Source organism: Zingiber officinale, chromosome 1B (genome assembly GCF_018446385.1).
Source record: "Zingiber officinale cultivar Zhangliang chromosome 1B, Zo_v1.1, whole genome shotgun sequence".
Lineage (NCBI taxonomy): Eukaryota > Viridiplantae > Streptophyta > Magnoliopsida > Zingiberales > Zingiberaceae > Zingiber > Zingiber officinale.
This window is the reverse complement of record NC_055986.1, coordinates 90,135,756-90,155,240: the sequence shown is the minus strand read 5'-3', so window position 1 is coordinate 90,155,240 and position 19,485 is coordinate 90,135,756.

Below are 19,485 nucleotides of genomic sequence, written 5' to 3'. Positions count from 1 at the left end.
CCTTCTGCTCCGGCTTCTCGTCCCTCGGAAATGTCGCGCGCCTCCTTCTCGTCCGCCCGCATACTCTTCCGCAGCACCTTGTCCCTCAGACGCATCGAGCGCGTCGGCTCTCTCCTGTGTCTTCCTTCTCGCTAGTTGTGTCTTTTGCTCGACTTCTTATGCCCCTAGACTTAATATTTTTCTTCTCGCCCTTTGATCACATAAAAAATGGGGTATTAAGAAAAATCTAAGGGTAATTCTGATTTTCAAATAATTTTGAAAAAACTTATCAATTTTTATAAAAATTTTGAAAATTATTTTAATATAAAAAAATTATAATAATTTTAGAAACTTTAAGTGTTGCAAAAAAAATTCTAAGTAAGAAAATTTCAAGTAGAAAAATTTTCTAAGTTTAAAGATAAAAAAAATTTGTGCAACGTATAAAATAAATTTTGGTAAAGCAAAGTTTATAAAATAACTTAAAAACTTTAAGTTAAATAAATTATAAAAAATAAAAAATGTTTCTAAGTTAAACAAATTTGCAGAGAAAAATTTGTGATTTTTTCAAAAATTTGAGTAACTATTTAAAGCATTATCTAATTTCAATTTTAATGCTCTATCAGTTAGTCAATTAAACATTTTATTTCAATATTTGACTTCTAGGCTGTGGCGAGGCACTAGACCTTCTTGGTTATTGGAGCAACAACACTTTCTAGACAAAGTCTCATAAGGAAATTAAATGTCTAATGTACTCTCTGAAAGCCCTAAGTCCAATTAAACTTTTAATTAAGACAAGACTTTGGAACCCAGTAAAGGTTCCTTCCAATTGGGTTAATTAGGAATTTCTTAGGAACATATTTCTTTGAAATGTTTCTAATTTATCCTTTATGATATTTAAAATACCAGTTTAGGTTGTATTTTCTAACACTTGTACTATATTTGCATGTATTATTTCTCAAGTTATTTATTTCTAGTTGCAAATTATCATTTTCTAGTTTTATTCTGTCAAAATCTTCTAATGGACAATATTTTGCTAGAATTAACTTTAATTTATTAATTTCTTTTTCAAGTTTGCAATAATCTTTGATTAATAATTTCATAAATTTAAATAATTTATCAGGAGGTAGAGATTGTACCTGACTTACCTTGTCGATCTCGTTATCTGTAGCTCCTCCTGAATTGTTTCTTTCTTCCGATGTAGCTCCCCCTTCATTGATGCTCTCGATGCTCATTTCAGACGAGCTTGCTTCGTGTTCATCTTCTTGATGACTTGCCATTAATGCAAGTCCGGAGAAAGCCTCAATTGTTGGTGCAATATCCTCTGGGTCAAGGTTGACCAGGCTGATTAGGCATGAGGTGACTCAAGTCTGAGTCTAGATGTTTGGGTTTTGATGTTTGACAATATATAGAGACTGACAATACGTGGAGATTGCAGGTGCAATTGTCTAATTGGGGAGATTGCTGGTGCATTTTCCTTCTGGTCAGGATTTAACCAGTTTGGTATGAAAAAGAGTCAAGTAGGTCAAGGTTGACCGGATACTTGACTGGAAAAGTCCTAACTAGAGGTTAGGAAGATGGGAAGTCCTGGTGAGTGAAGCCAAGCAGATGAAAAGTCCTGTGAGTGAAGCCAAGCAGAGGAAAATCTTGGTGAGTGAAGACAGGTGAAAATTCTAGTGAGTGAAGGTAGGTGAAAGTCTTGGTGAGTGAAGTCAGGTAGGTGAAAGTCCCGGTGAATGAAGCCGAGCAGTGGGAAATCTTGGTGAGTGAAGCCAAGTGAAAATCCTAGTGAGTGAAGCTAGGTGAAAGTCCTGGTGAGTGAAGCCAAGCACATGGAAATGTAGGTGGGTCAAGGTTGACCAGACACTTGGTATTAGGAAGTCCAAGTAGGTCAAAGGATTGACCGGATACTTGACACGAGGAAATCCAGATGGGTCAAGGGTGACTGGACATCTAGTGGAAGTCCAAGTGGGTCAAGGTTGACCGGACACTTGTCACGAGGAGAAAAGTCCAAGTGGGTCAAAGGGATTGACCGAACATTTGGTGAAGGAGTCCTAACAGGTCAAGGTTGACCGGATGTTATGCATGAGGTTCCAATAGGTCACGGTTGACCGGATGTTGGAATTGGGGACCTTGAACTTGAGTTTAGGCAAGTCAAAGGTGGGTCAATCGATTGATCGATCGATTGAACCGTAGTCCAATCGATCAGCTGATCGATTGGATGTGTGTCGCGAAGAAGGTTTGGCCTAATTGATCGGTCGATCAATTGGGAGCAATTATCGCGAGCACAGAACCTCTTCCAATTGATTGGGCATCTCCAATTGATCGGTCGATCGATTGGGGACTACATTTCTCGCGTAGACGCGAGAAAGGCTGGATAGATTGGTCGATCGATTCAGCCATTTCCAGATAGCATAGAGGTGCTCTGAATCGATCGACCAATCGATTTAAAGCCTCCCCAATCGATTGAGAGTCATTCAATCGATTAGGATCCGATCGTTGTGCAGATTTAAAGCTGTTGCGAGTGATTTCTTTGATACGGCTTCAAGCATTTCTTCTTTGGTGTTCACGATCTATTCTCCACTGAGCTCACCGACACACACCAGATCTTGGAGGCTTAGAGAGGAGTGTTGTTTCACTTCCAAGCAAGTCAAGAGGTGCATTCAAGCAAGAAGAAAAGCAAGCTAGGGGTTCTGCCGTGTAAATCTTGTAAGATTTGATATTGTATTAGCTTGTATTTTGTTCTTCTTGTATATCTTTGTGTGTGAGCTTGTATAAGGCTTCTCTTCCTTCGGTAGTTACTGTAAAGGAGGAGTTTTCATAGTGGATGAGTGAGTGAGGGTCGGATCATTGGATTAGTCACCTCTTCTTGAGGTGGATACCAAGTAAATCCTTAGTATTAGCATTGTGAGTGTGTTTCTTGTTGTTTATTCCGCTGCATATCATCGAAGAAGCACATCAATAAGCGCGAAGAGCTATTCACCCCCTCCCCCCTCCCCCTCTAGCATATTTCGACCCTAACAAGTGGTATCAGAGTGAGGTCGCTCTTCACCGGAATTATCACCGGAAGGGGCAAGAAGCTAGAGGGTGAAGAAGTTGAAGCAATTTCATCAAGTCAAAGACATCATCAACAACTCAACTTCAAGATGAAATTCCGAGATGGACTCAGATTGGGCACAAGGGTGCCTCCACCATTCACAATGACGAACTTCGATTCTTGAAAATCAAGAATCAAAAATTTCTTGATGATGGAGATAGAGCAATGGTTTGCTCTCATGGAAAGCTTTGAAGTTCCAAAAGATTCAAAAGGTAAAATTCTCAAGAAAAGCAAATGGAGTAAGGAGCAAATTCAAAGGTGCAAGGAAAATGACAAGGTAACCAAGTTATTGGTTAGTCTATTATCAAGCACAATCATTTGCAAAATTGGAGAGTACAAGGACGCAAATGAACTTTGGAGCAAATTGCCAAGCTTCATGAAGAATCCTCTATTGTACCAACTCAAGAGAAATCCAAAGATGACAACTCATTGGAGCAAGACAAAGAGAAGGAGGACTCAGAGTTTGAGAGATGCTTAACATCCGAAGAAGAAGTCCAAGAAGCTTCATCTTCAACGGAATGCAACGAAAAGGGCAAAGAGGGAGCATACTCTTTATTCCATGTACAAGATCAAGATGAAAAAGCCTTCACCTCAAGGATTGAGGGGGAGTGACCTTCATTGACATCGGATCAAGAAGAAGGAGAAGCTTCTACTTCCGGGTCAGGAGAAGAAGAAGATGGGGCAACCTCCACAACACAAGCAAAATCAAATGGAGGATCAAGTGTCATCCCTACACGTGAAGGTATAACTAGTCTAATTAAAAATAAAAATCATATTATATATTTTGAGTGTAGGGAACATGGGCATTACAAGAGCAAATACCCTAAGTTGACCAAGAAAAAGAGTCAACCGTCACTAAAGGGCAAGGAGAAGCCAAAGGAGACCACCCCCACAACAAAGAAGAGCAAGGAGCACATTGTGTGCTTCTTGTGCAATCACAAAGGACATTATCGAAGTCAATATCCTAAGGGGAAGAAGTCGGTCAAGCATAAGGGAGGAAACACAAGTCAAGGGGAGCTTCCAAGGTAAAACCCAAGGTATCATTCATTGAGCCTATCCCTTTAAATCATGGTAAAAAGCATGCTAGTTCTAACCTATATCATTTTAATGCTATTTACCATAAACATAGGAGGCATGATAGAATCAATGAAAATCATGTGACTCTTCATGCTAAGACTACCACACCTAGTGGTAGGAAGGTAGATAAAAATTTAGGCAATAACTCTAAGGATTTTAGTTATAGGCCAAAAAATAAAAATGCTCAAGGACAAAATGAAAAATCAAAATTTAGGGATTTATGGAAAGAAAATCAAGTGTTGAGGTCAAGGCTTGATAAAATGGAAAAGACCCTAAAAAAGATGAAAAATATCCTAAAAGGGCAAAATGAACATAACGTAGGTCTAGGAGTGCAAAAGTCATCCAATGGCCATAGAGGCTTGGGATACAAACCTAAGGCTAAGAAGGATGCAACTTCTTACCATAGGATTCTATATAGCTATGGAACCAACTCTAGGTCTAGGTGTCAAGTCAAGGAAACAAGGGAAGTTATCCCTAGGAGTATCTTTGCAACTACAAATATGACTAAGACTTCTAAGAAGTCTAAGAAAGTCACTAAGAAGGTCACAAGGGAAGCACTCCCTAGAGTTGACCTAGAGGAGATGACCAAAGCTTCTAAGAAACCTAGGAAGGTCATTAGGAAAGTAACTAGGGAGGTTATCCTTAGTGAGTACCTAGAGCATCCAAGGAGCATCAATAGGTTTTGGGTTCGTAGGAGCATTTTCTCTACCCCTTAGATGGGTTAGAGAGTGTCAACTCTAATTGGAAGGGTAGTTAACCCAACCTTGATGTAGTTGACACTCGGAGAGCATTTTCAAGGTTATTGTTAATCTTTAAAAATGAAGTGAATTATCATTTACTCTTTGAAAGAGTAAAATGTACCAAAACTTGAGGAATTGGAATTCAATTTAAATTGGCACAATTGGAAAAAGCATAAGAAATATCAAGTTGGGACTTGGGTATTTTCTTAGTAAATTAAGGGCTAATCTAAGCCTTAATTTAAAATGAGTACTTTTTGGAAGAGTAAAATGTGCCAAAAATTTGAGAAATATACTTAATTTTAAATTGGCACAATTAATCAAGAGGTAAAGAAATGTCAAGTTGGGTTTTGACATTTTCTTGAAGAAAAAGGGTGGGCAATCTAGGATTTAATTTTAAGTTAGCTAAAGTTAAGGATACTTAGATAGGTAATCTAGGTATATTTTATTTATGCTAATTTGTCATTATTGTTTGCCCATCATATGTCATGACATCATATTTTGCATTCATGCTTTATTATGAAAAATACAAAAAAATATCATGTCATGACATACATACATCATGTAATTATAGTAAATTTTATTTTGAAAATTATTCATTTTGATGTATGCCATAACTCATCATGCATTATTTTTAATTCCTTGCAATTAAGGATAATGACATTGACTAACAAGTAACATCTTAGGTGGATGTTCATAATCCAAAATGCTTAGGTGGATATGCATGATCCTTAGTTTAGGGGAAAACCAAACTTTACATTTCACAAAAAAATATAAGGTGACTTGTATGTGTTTTAGTATACATTAGATACAAGTAAGATGTTAGGATGATGAACAAAACTCAGGATGTTGATTTAGTGCATTCTTTTTGAGTTTTAGGTTCATCAAAACACATAGTTATGTGTTTTCCAATCATTGGAAAAGCTAATGTACAAGTCATGTGCATTGAGCCCAAAGAACATGGTTAGATATTGGTTTTGAAATGATTTTAAATATACTTTGGAAAACCTGGGTGAATACTATCTTTTGATAATAATCATCATTGAAAAGTTAGACATAAAATAGAAGAAAATATTGAAGTTTTTACAAGTTTTTAAGTTTGTGTTAATTGTTGGTGCAACATCCCTCAGGTCAAGGTTGACCTGGTTGACCAAGCTGAGTCTTGGCTTGAGTTTAGATGTTTGACAATAAGAAATTGATTGAAGAAGAGTCAAGTAGGTCAAGGTTGACCGGATACTTGACTGGGAAGTCCTAACTGGGATGTTAGGTAGAATGGAAGTCCTGGTGAGCGAAGCCAGGCAGAAGGGAAAACCCTGGTGAGTGAAGCCAGGTGAAAGCCCTAGTGAGTGAAGCTAGGCAGATGGAAAGCCCTAGTGAGTGAAGCTAGGCAGATAGAAAACCCTAGTGAGTGAAGCTAGGTGAAAGTCCTGGTGAGTGAAGCCAGGCAAGGGAAAATCCAGATGGATCAAGGACGATCGGACATCTGGTGTTGGGAAGTCCAAGTAGGTCAAAGGATTGACTGGATACTTGGCACGAGGAAATACAGATAGGTCAAAGGGATTGATCGGACATCTGGTGGAAGTCCAAGTAGGTCAAGGGAGTGACCAGATACTTGGCATGAATAGAAAAGTCCAAGTGGGTCAAAGGGATTGACCAGACACTTGGTGGGAAGTCCTAGCAGGTCAAAGGAGTAACCAGATGCTAGGCATGATGTACCAACAGGTCAAGGTTGACCGGATGTTGGTTTGAGAAGCTTGGAACTTGGTTTTAGGCAAAAACCAAGTGTTGGATCGATCAGTGGATCGATCCAGGCCTTTTCTAGCGAACAGAGAGCCTCTGGATCGATCCGTGGATCGATCCAGATGTCCCAATCGATCAGTGAATCGATCGGGATGATGCTGCTTCGCGCGATAAGCGCTGGATCGATCCGTGGATCGATCCAGGTGTTACTCCAGAGCACAGAGGCGCTCTGGATCGATCCGTGGATCGATCCAAAGCCTCCCCGATCGATTGGGAACATTCGAATCGATCGGGATCCCACCGTTAGCGTCGATAAAGACCGCAGGCGCACGATTCCTTCTACATCGCTTCACCGATTCACTCCAGATCTCTCGCCAGCTCCTCCACAGCACTCACAAAGCTCAGATCGCCAGTTTTTAAAGGATCTTGGAAGTTCTCCAAGTCAAGAGGCGGATCAAAGCCAAGAAGAGAAGCTAGGGTTAGGGTTTATACTCATTGTAAGCTTGTAAGCTTGTATTTCTTGTATCCTTTCCCTCTCTTCTTGTATTGAGTCTTGTAGGGCTTCTCCGCCCTTGGTAGTTACCATAAAGGAGAGTTTTATTAGTGGAGGGTGTGTGTGTTGGTGTGGATCCTTGGATTAGTCACCTCTTGTGAGGTGGATACCAAGTAAACCAACCGTGTTAGCGTTGTGTGGTTGTTTGTGTATTTTCCGCTGCCATATCTTTGAAGAAACAAGCAACGCCGAGCACCGAGCGAACGCGACGAGCTATTCACCCCCCCCCCCTCTAGCTAATTTTGGTCCTAACAAGTGGTATCAGAGCGAGGCCGCTCTTCACCGGAATCATCGCAAGTGGTATCAGAGCGAGGCCGCTCTTCACCGGAATCATCGCCGGCAGGGTCAAGCATAACAAGAAAAGCTAGAGGGTGAAGAAGTTGAAGCAAATTCATCAAAAGTCAAAGATTTCAAGAAGCTCAACTTCAAGATGCAATTCCAAGATGGACTTGGATTTGACACAAGGGTGGCTCCACCATACACTTCCACGAGCTTCGATTCTTGGAAATCAAGAATCGAAAACTTTCTTATGATGGAGATAGAGCAATGGTTTGCTCTAATGGAAGGATTTGAAGCTCCAACAAACTCGAAGGGCAAGCTTCTCAAGAAAAGCAAATGGAGCTCGGAGCAAGTCCAAAGGTGCGATGCAAATGACAAAGTGACCAAGCTTTTGATCAATTTATTGCCAAGCACCATCCTTTGCAAAATTGGAGAATTTGAAGATGTAAAGGAATTATGGAGCAAATTGGCCAAGCTTCATGAAGAGATCCCCTCCACTGTACAAGAGCAAGAAGTATCCAGAGAGGGTGACTCTTTGGAGCAAGACCAAGAGGAGGACTCCGAGGTTGAGAGATGCTCAACCTCCGAAGAAGAGGAAATCCAAGAAGCTTCATCCTCAAGGGAATGCAACGAAGGGAACAAGGAGGGAGCATACTCCTCGTTTCATATTCAAGATGATGAAGCCTCCACCTCTAGGATTGAGGGGGAGCAATTCTTGGTGACGCCGGATCAAGAAGAAGGAGAAGCTTCTACATCCGGGTCAAGAGACAAAGAGGAGGAAGAAGATTCTACCTCCACAAGTCAAGAAAAATCAAATGGAGGAGAATCAAGGTCCGATCAAGAGGAAGCTTCTACCTCCGGATCCAAAGAAAATGCCACCCCTACAAGCAAAGGTATAAATATTTCAATTAATAATAAAAAACATATTATATGCTTTGTGTTGGATCGAGACGCGCTAGAGGGGGGGGTGAATAGCGCTCGTGGCTATTTGTTCGATTATCGGAATCGTAAAACGTTCGTAGAGTAATTAAAGCAGTGGAATAAAGGAAACAAACACAAGAACACAGTGGTTTACTTCGTTCGGAGCCTAGGTCGACTCCTACTCGAAGGCCCGCGATCCTTGATCGCTTTCCGTGGGCAACAACTATAATTTTGTATGAATATTACAGATTAATTACAAGATGTAACTGCAATTAAAATTATACCGACAACAGTAGTAGAAAAGAAATCTGAGCTTCGGGTCGTCGGAATGTTGCAACAGCACTTCGGAAGCAGCACTTGAGCAGAACACAGCAGAATGGAAGCTTGGAAGTTGTATTCTGGTCGAGACCCCTTATAAAGGGGGTTCAAGGCGCCTTATACTGTTCACCAAGGCGCCTTGAACGAGCCGAGTCACCCGCGTGGATCAGCACGGACCTGGTCGAACTCTATCTGGTTCAAGGCGCTTTCAGCCTATCCAAGGCGCCTTCAACCTCTGGTCCAAGGCGCCTTGAACTCCATTCAAGGCGCCTCCAGTCTGCTGCGCTGGCATTGCACTCGAGGCGCCTCAAGCTCCATGGGCGCCTCGGCCGAGGTTTCTTTTTACTTTGGTCCCTGCAAGATATGTTAATCCCAAAATATCCTGCACAAAGTTAGCACAAAACAGTGATATAAGTATTGAAATATTTGTGAGTCTCTATCCGAGTCTGACTTCGGGTTTCCTACCGGAAACCCTAGGTCGACCGCGGGGAACGCGTCCTCACCTACTCCACTCAGGAGATTTACCTGTTGCTAGCACGATCCTCCAGATCGACTAGACTTTTGCTCGGCGCTCGATGCTTCTGGACTTTCTGCTGGGCGCCCGCTCCTGGCTCGTCCAGTCTTCCACCTGGTTCGCGACACCAGGACTTTTCCACCTAAGGTTACCACCCCCTAGGACTTTTGCCTGAAGCTCTCGACCCGCCAAGACTTTCCGCATAGGGTTACCACCCCTATGACCTAGGGTTACCACCCCTAGGGTTTTACCTGCCTACCACAGCTAGGACTTTAAACACTTAGGACTTTCTTAACACAAAGTAGATAACAACACCTTAACTTTGAATCCTTTGCCATTATCAAAACTTAGGTTCGATCGTCGGATGATTCCCGCACAAACAATCTAACCATTTTTGATTATGGCAACACGTAATTCAAAGTTAAGAAAAACAACATATGTAATAACTGCATAAAGTTAACCAAGCTTAAGTAAATAAACTTCAAATGCAATAACAGTTAAGCTGGAAACTTTGTACTTTATAATATTAGACTCCCCCTTAATAAAAGCCCTCCTTTTATTAAATACTTTGAATTTAATTTTAATTTACCTACTCTCTGCTTTGAGTTTTCCTTTAACTTTAATTTACCTACTCTCCCCCTTTGCCATATATCAAGAATAAACCAGTTTGAAAGTAGATTTGTATTTTTCTGAAGGAAAATTTTCAAAGAGGGAAAAAGATAAATCTTCTTCTTAGCAAAAAACGACTTAGCTTTTTGAGTTTTGGAATTTGCCAAATTTGAAAATACTTAGCTATATATTCAGCTTCGAAATGATTTGTATTGAGAAAATATTTTGCCAAATAGCTAAGTTTAGAGTACAATCTAACTAAGTCTAGTTAAAATAGTCTTAAAATTAACTAAGTTCGAAAATATGAGTATTTGAATTTTCAATAAAAGGATTTGCTTAGAAGTTATAAAATATGAGGTCACTTAAAAAAATAACTTTAAAACGTTATAAAAAGATGACTAGATTTGAATACTCAATTACATGGACAAGTTTTTTGAAAAACTGTAATTAAGTTTTGAATACTCATTTTGAAGAAACTTTGATATTAAAGAAAAATATTTAGTTTTAGGACAGAGGGAGTAGCAGTAGTTTGTTTTCTAGTCCAAGCATGAGTCAAATTAAATTATTGAGTTTAATTTGATTAAGTATCAGAGCCTTAAAATAATCAGGTAAGGTAATTTGATTAGAACCTTAAAGTACAATCATGCTTAAAAAAAAAATTGAAACACACTTTTCCCAATTGTCTAACCTTTAGCTACTTGCTGATTGCCTAGAGGGCAGTAGCTTTCACATGGTTAGTCAAATTAAGTCCATTTGGTCCAGTTAGAGTTAGCTAGAGCTGGAAGACTTGACTTGATTATTATTTATGATGTGTTTAACGCCCAGACTCATATCGATGCACAAATATAAGCATTCCTGAGTCCAGGTTGTACCCTATGCATCTCACGCCATTCTAAGTTTGTCAAACACAAGCAAGGTATACCTAGGTGATTGTGAGATGCTCTGGCTTTAATCTAGGGGTACATGATATCTAGGGGAAAACCTAGGCGTAATCCGAATTTTTGAAAATTCTAAGAAATTGGAATTTTGAAATAAGTATTTTCCTAGAATTTTAAAAGCAAATGATAAACCAAAAAAAAACATTGTCTATTCTACCCAACACATTCCTATTTGTCTTCTAAGTGAGCTGAACTCAAGTTCAGGTAAGGGTTTTGTAAAGATGTCAGCCAGATTTGATTTTGACTCAACATAGTTGAGTATAATATCACCCTTAGCTACATGATCTCTTACAAAATGGTGCTTCACTTCTATATGTTTAGTCCTTGAGTGATGAATTGGGTTTTTTGTTAAATTTATGGAACTTATATTATCAATTGAGATTTTTGTGTTATGATAGTTCAGTTGATAGTCTTTAAGAGTGTGCATCATCCAAAGCAATTGAGATGTGCATTCACCTAAGGCTATATATTCAGCTTCAGTGGTAGATAAAGCAACACAATGTTACTTTCTACTTGACCAACTTACTAGGCATTGTCCTAGAAATTGACAACTACCACTTGTGCTTTTTCTATCTAACTTGCATCCGGCGTAATCCGAGTCAGAATAGCCAAGAAGGTCAAGGTGCAAGTTCTAGGGTACCAGAGTCCTATATTTAGAGTACCTTTAATGTACCTAAGTATTCTTTTAACATAGGTTAAATGTGACTCTTTTGCACAAGATTGGTATCTTGCGCACATACCAACCGCAAATAATATGTCGGGTCGGCTTGCAGTTAGGTAAAGCAAGCTTCCTATGGCACTCCTATAGTACTTTGGATCTACTGGTTTTCCTTGAGGGTCAGAGTCTATGTTAATGTTGGTGGCCATTGGAGTATTTATTATTTTTGAATTTTCCATGCAGAATTTTTTAATTAATTCCTTTGCATATTTAGTTTGATAAATGTATATACCATCTTTAGTTTGTTTTATTTGTAAGCCTAAGAAAAAATTAAGTTCACCAACCATACTCATTTCAAATTCATTTTCCATTAATCTAATAAATTCTTTTAAAAATTTAGAGTTATTTGATCCAAAATTATATCATCAACATAGATTTGAGCTATGAAGATGTCTTTTCTGATTTTACAAATAGAGTTGGATCTATTTGACCTTGGTTGAAACCTTTGGATATTAAGTGATTTGATAATCGTTCATACCATGCCCTAGGGGCTTGTTTAAGTCCGTACAAGGCCTTTTTTAACTTAAATACATGATTAGGATATCCTAAGTCCTCAAATCCTGGGGGTTGGCTTACATATACTTCCTCCTTAATAAATCCATTTAAGAATGTTGACTTGACATCCATTTGGTATAGTTTAAATCCTTTGTTTGCTGCATAGGCTAACAACATTCTAATGGATTCGAGTCTAGCTACTGGGGCATAGGTTTCATCATAGTCCAAACCTTCAACTTGGCTAAATCCTTTAGCTACAAGCCTAGCCTTATTTCTAATTATTTCACCTTGATCATCTAGCTTGTTTCTAAATACCCATTTTGTATCGATTATTGATTTATTTGAGGGTTTAGATACAAGTTCCCAGACTTGATTTCTCTCAAATTGGGCTAACTCTTCCTGCATAGCTATGATCCAGTCCGGGTCAGGTAGTGCTTCTTCTATTGTTTTTGGTTCGATTTTAGAAATTAGGGCAATCTGACTGTGGATTCTATAGGAGGATCTAGTTCTGACTCCTAGATTTGGATCACCCAAAATTTGATCAGATGGGTGAGAGGTGCTGGCCCTAGTTGGTCTTATAAGTGGGTCAGGGGCTGGTTCCTCTGGTTTATTAAGATTTGGCTGAATTTCATCATCTTCTATATTTCTTGGATCAATATCAATATTCTCATTTATATTTGGTAGATTATTTTCTTCATCAAATATTATATTAGTTGTTTCTTCAACTTTTAGGGTGTTTTGATTGTAGACTCTATAGGCTCGACTGTTTGAGGAGTATCCTAAAAATATTCCTTTGTTAGATTTGGGTGTGAATTTTCTTAAATAATCTTTAGTATTTAAAATGTGAACTTTACATCCAAATACTTTTAAATAATTTAAGTTAGGAATTTTATGATAATATAGTTCATAAGGGGTTTTCTTGTGAAATTTGTTGATCAAAATTCAATTTTGAATATGATTTGCAGTATTTATTGCTTCTGCCCAGAATTGGTGATTTAAATTATATTCATTTAACATGGTTCTAGCAGCTTCTTGTAGAGTTCTATTTTTACGTTCCACCAGACCATTTTGTTGGGGGGTTCTAGGACATGAAAATTCATGTTGATATCCATTTATTTTACAAAATTGGGTAAATTTATGATTTTCAAATTCCCCTCCGTGATCACTTCTTATTCTTTTAATTTTAGTATCTTTTTCATTTTCTATTAATTTACAAAAGTTACTAAATATTTCATAGGTTTCATCTTTAGTTTTTAGGAATTTTACCCATGAAAATCTAGAGTAGTCATCAATTATTACTAAGCAATACTGGTTCTTGCTTAGTGACTTAGCTCCATGTGAATCAAATAAGTCAAGGTGAAGGAGCTCAAGTAAGGAGCTGGTTCTTTCAAGATTTGTTGATTTGTGTGTTGACTTGGTTTGTTTTCCTTGTTGACAAGCATTACAGATAGAATTTTCAATGAATTTTAGATTTGGTAAACCTTTAACTAGACCATTATGACTCATTTTTGAAATGAGTCTAGTGTGAGTGTGACACAATCTTCTGTGCCACAAAGCAGTTTCCTCTTCTTGTGTTAGAAAACACTTTGTTGAGGATGTCGGTAGATTAATTGAATACATATTATTTATCCTAAGTCCCTTAAGTAAGATTTCAGGATTTTCAATGTTTTTAACTAAACACCTGGTTTTGTCAAAAGTTACTAAGTATCCGCTATCACACAATTGACTTATACTTAGTAAATTAAACTTGAAATTTTCAACTAAAAGGACTTTTCGAATAATAAAATCGGAGTTGAGTTCGATATTACCTCTTCCGATTACCTTAAGTTGACCTTCGTTACCGAATGCAACTGATCCTAAGTTCTTGTACGTGAGTTTAGTAAACTTCAATTTATCTCCAGTCATGTGTCTGGAGCAGCCACTATCCAACATCCATTGATCCAATTCCTACATAAGAAGTGGTTGAATTGTTTTAATGGATTTCACAATAGTTAAATTGAAGTAAACTTGTTAGAGATAAATTTTGAAGGAGTTTTGAAATTGAATTTTTAAAATAATTTTGAAATTTAAGTTTTTAAAAATAATTTTGAACTTTAAGTTTTTGAAATTGAGTTTTAAAATAATTTTGAGTTTTGAAATTGAGTTTTGAAATAATTTTGAAATTGAGTTTTAAAATAATTTTAAAATTAAGTTTTGAAATTGAGTTTTAAAATAATTTTAAAATTGAGTTTTGAAATAATTTTGAAATTGAGTTTTAAAATAATTTTGAAATTGAGTTTTGAAAATAATTTTGAAATGATTTTGAAAGGATTTTTTTTTTCTTAAATAATTTTCAAATGAATTTTATTACTTAGTCATCTCACCCGATCTAAATTTTCAATCAGGGAATCCTATGATTGATGTGAGATGATTTATTGTTGAATTCAGGAGTTTGGTTTAACTTTGTGTTAGATTCAGATTTGGCTTTGGGTTCAACAAGTAAGCATTCTTTGGATAAACTTCTGGGCTATGGTGAGTCACAAGGAGCTCATTAAAGTAACCATGCCTTCGAGGTTTTCCAAATAGTCCTACCCATTGAACTTAATACCAATCCTTGGTCTAACTAGTCAGGATCCATTTAAGGGTAGCTTCGGTCAGTTCCACTTGGCCAAATGCACCAGGTCGAAGCCATATCTTCCTAGACATGCGATGCCCAAGTTTCCCTAACGTACTATCATCCAAAAACTTCACCAGTACTGTGGTTCAAGTTAACCTTAGTCCGTTTTAATCTAACCTTAATTACCCTGCCGGGTAATCTACTCTTGTTTTACCCATTTCGGGTAGATTAGGTTCAGTTACCCTGCCGGGTAGTTTAGTTGGGGGTGCCAGCGAGTCTGGATCCTCCATCTTTATTTTAATTTAATTTCGAATCTTGAATTTATAACTTAATTTTGAAGTTGATTTTAATTTTGAGTTTTGAATTTATAATTTAATTTTGAATTTCAATTTCGAATCTTGAATTTAACTTTAATTTTTAATTTCAATTTCGAATTTTGAATTTAACTTTAATTTTTAATTTCAATTTCGAATTTAATTTTTAATTTTTAATTTTAATTTCGAATTTTGAATTTTGAATTTAATTTTTAATTTCAATTTCGAATTTTGAATTTTGAATTTAACTTTAATTTTTAATTTCAATTTCGAATTTTGAATTTAATTTTAATTTCGAATTTTGAATTTTAATTTTAATTTTAATTTCGAATTTTGAATTTTGAATTTAATTTTTAATTTTAATTTCGAATTTTGAATTTAATTTTTAATTTTAATTTCGAATTTTGAATTTAACTTTAATTTCAATTTAGAATTTAGAATTCTAAATTTTTAGGATTGTTTTTCTTTTTGCTCCCCCTGGATCATGGCCTCGATATGGTCTATCGAAGTAGTATATTTGATCCTTCGGAACCCAGTATTGGCCAAGTCCAACTTGATTGACCAAGTTAGACTTGGAGACCCATGCTTGGACTGATTTAATACTTTGTTTGTTTATTAGTGATAAATAAGATCTATATTTACTTTTGTATCCCAACCCAGTTCTGTTGTAGACGGCTCTTTGTGTCCCAAGAATCAAGTCCAAATTCTTGGAGCCTAAAGTAAACCGTTCTAAGGTATTTTCTAAATCTTTAACCTGATTTGTTAAACTTGAATTTTCTTCCTCAAGTTTTTGAACTTGAGTTGGAAATTCAGTCTGACTCTGGTCAGGTAAGGGTTTAGTGTTAGCCACTTCTTTAAGGACACTTACTTCCTTTAGAAGTGACTTAACTTTCAGGTTTGACTTAGCTAATTTGCGCAATAAATAGCTAACTAAAATGTTCAACCGGGAGATACTTACAGCGGGGTCTGGTCCTTCGGAAACGGATACGGATCCGTGGCTTTGCTCGGACTCTGCCTCAGACTCGCTCTCGCATCCGTATTCGACGACTTGGTCCCGGGCCATTAATGCGAGTAGACTCGTTTGTTCGAGCTCGTCGTCGTCGTCCTCCGATGAAGATTCGTCCCATGTTGCCTTAAGGACCTTTTTCCTTCTTTGCTTTTTGACCTCCTTCAGGTTAGGGCAGTTGGATTTGATGTGCCCTCTTTGGTTACACCCGTAGCATGTAACTTCAAACTTCATCTTTGTATTTTGTGGGCCTTCCTTTGATTTTACTGCCTTCTTTAGATCCCTTTTGTCGAATCCTTTCGTCTTGTAGAGCTTCTTCACGAGGTTTACCAACTCGGTTGTAATGTCACCTTCTTCATCGTCAGAGTCTGGTTCAGCTTCCGATGTTGGTTCGGTTCTCCGTCGTGGTCTCGGTTCCCGGGTTCGGCTTGTACCTGCAACCAACGCAATACCTTTCTCGGTTGGCTGTGCATTAGTCTGCTCATGAAGTTCAAATTCACTAAAAAGTTCATCTAGTTTTAAAGAAGATAAATCCTTGGAAACTTTGTAGGCATCTACCATTGATGCCCACAATGTATTCCTTGGAAACGAGTTTAGCGCATACCTTATTACGTCCCGATTTTCTATCTTCTGGCCAATTCCGTGAAGAGAGTTAAGGATGTCTTGTATTCTCGCGTGAAGAGAACTCGCCGTTTCGCCTTCCTGCATTTTTAGATTATATAATTTATTAAGTAAAAGATCTCTTTTACTTACCTTGGTGTCGTCAGTGCCTTCGTGGAGTTCGATTAGCTTTTCCCAGAGCTCCTTTGCAGAGGAGAACGGGCCAACTCTGTTGAGTTCTTCCTTGGTAAGACCACACTGGAGGGTGCAGGTAGCTTTGGCGTCGGCTTCCACCTTTTTTATTAGAGAAGCGTCCCACTTCTCGCAGGGTGTAGTTTTGCCGTCGTCATCGATTGGCAGTTTCAGTCCCGTCTTTATGATCATCCACGTTTCGAATTGTATCTTTAGATACGTTTCCATTCTTCCCTTCCAGTAGCCAAAATCCTCTCCGGAGAATAGCGGGGGGCGTACAGTGCTGAAACCCTCTTGTTGGGCCATTTATAATATGTAACAAAAGAAAATAACAGAATATGTTCCAAGACTAAGTCTTGGATTAGTAGTGCTGGAATAAAGAATAATAAAAACGAACTCGAGTGGTGTTGCACCTACTTCGAGCAAAAGTCGATTCGAGGGAAACAAAAATTAGAATATAGCTATAAGGCTAAATTCTAATTCGACTCCGAAAACGAAAAAAAACTGCGAAAAATTTGTTTCGAAAGGTGGTTGCACCAATTCAAAACGACCCCGCTCTGATACCAATTGTTGGATCGAGACGCGCTAGAGGGGGGGTGAATAGTGCTCGTGGCTATTTGTTCGATTATCGGAATCGTAAAACGTTCGTAGAGTAATTAAAGCAGCGGAATAAAGGAAACAAACACAAGAACACAGTGGTTTACTTCGTTCGGAGCCTAGGTCGACTCCTACTCGAAGGCCCGCGATCCTTGATCGCTTTCCGTGGGCAACAACTATAATTTCGTATGAATATTACAGATTAATTACAAGATGTAACTGCAATTAAAATTATACCGACAACAGTAGTAGAAAAGAAATCTGAGCTTCGGGTCGTCGGAATGTTGCAACAGCACTTCGGAAGCAGCACTTGAGCAGAACACAGCAGAATGGAAGCTTGGAAGTTGTATATTGAAGCTGCTGGTCGAGACCCCTTATAAAGGGGGTTCAAGGCGCCTTATACTGTTCACCAAGGCGCCTTGAACGAGCCGAGTCACCCGCGTGGATCAGCACGGACCTGGTCGAACTCTATCTGGTTCAAGGCGCCTTCAGCCTATCCAAGGCGCCTTCAACCTCCGGTCCAAGGCGCCTTGAACTCCATTCAAGGCGCCTCCAGTCTGCTGCGCTGGCCTTTTCCTGGCTCAAGCTCCATGGAGGCGCCTCGGCACTGTTCATCCGAGGTCTTTTTTCCACTTTGGTCCCTGCAAGATATGTTAATCCCAAAAATATCCTGCAGCACAAAGTTAGCACAAAACAGTGATATAAGTATTGAAATATTTGACAGTCTCTGGACTGTCCGAGTCTGACTTCAGGTTTCCTACCGGAAACCCTAGGTCGACCCGACGCCTACTGTTCCCTCTACGGGGAACGCGTCCTCACCTACTCCACTCAGGAGATTTACCTGTTGCCAGTACGATCCTCCAGATCGACTGGACTTTTGCTCGGCACTCGATGCTTCCGGACTTTCTGCTGAACATCCGCTTCACCGGCCAGTTCAGACTTTCACCTGGTTCGCGACACCAGGACTTTCCACCTAGGGTTACCACCCCCTAGGACTTTTGCCTGAAGCCATCGACCTGCCAAGACTTTCCGCATAGGGTTACCACCCCCTATGACCTAGGGTTACCACCCCCTAGGGTTTTACCTTGCCTAACCGCAGTTAGGAATTTCCTGAAACACTCAGCAAAAGCTATCAGATAACAAAGCACCTTAACTTTGAATCCTTTGCCATTATCAAAACTTAGGTTCGATCGTCGGATGCTTCCCGCACCAACACTTTGAGTGTAGGGAACATGGACACTACAAGAGCAAGTGCCCTAAATTGGCCAAGAAGAAGGGCCAAGTGGCACAAAAAGGCAAGGTGAAGCCCAAGGAGATCATCCCCAACACAAAGAAGAGCAAGGAGCATATTATATGCTTCTCTTGCAATCAAAAGGGGCATTACCGAAGTCAATGCCCCAAGGGGAAGAAGGTGGTCAAGGCTCAAGGAGGCACTAGTCAAGGGGGAGCCTCCAAGGTAAAGAAGAAGGTATCTTTTATTGAGTCTACCCCTTTACATTATGGTAAAAAGCATGATAGTTCTAATTTTTATCATTTTAATGTAATTTACCATAAGAATAGAAAGCATGAGGGCTTTCAGGAAAAGCATGTGGCCCTACATGCCAAAACTACCCAACCCAAGGTTAGGAAGGTAGATAGACACTTGGGCAGGAACACTAAGGAAAATAGATACATGCCCAAGATCAAAAAGGCTCATGGACCAAAACCTAAGGATTTAATGATAGAAAATCAAGTCTTGAGGTCAAGACTTGATAAAATGGAAAAGACCCTAAAAAGGATGGAAAATATCCTAAAAGGGCAAAATGAGCAATACCTAGGGCTAGGAGCACAAAGGTCATCCAATGGCCATAGAGGTTTGGGATACAAACCAAAGGCTAAGAAGGATGCTCCCTCTTACCATAGAGTTTCATACAGTTATGGAACAAACCCTAGGTCTAGTGGTCAAGTCAAAAATACTAGGGAGGTCATCCCTAAGAGTGTTTTTGCAATAAAAGTGACTAAGGCTTCTAAGAAGTCTAAGAAAGTCACCAACAAGGTCACAAGGGAGGATATCCCTAGAGTTGACCTAGAAAATGTGACCAAGGCTTTTAAGAAGCCCAACAAAGTCACTAGGAAGGTATCTAGGGAAGTAATCCCTAGTGAATACCTAGAGTATCCAAGGAGCACCAATAGGTGTTGGGTTCCTAGGAGCATCTTCTCTACCCCATA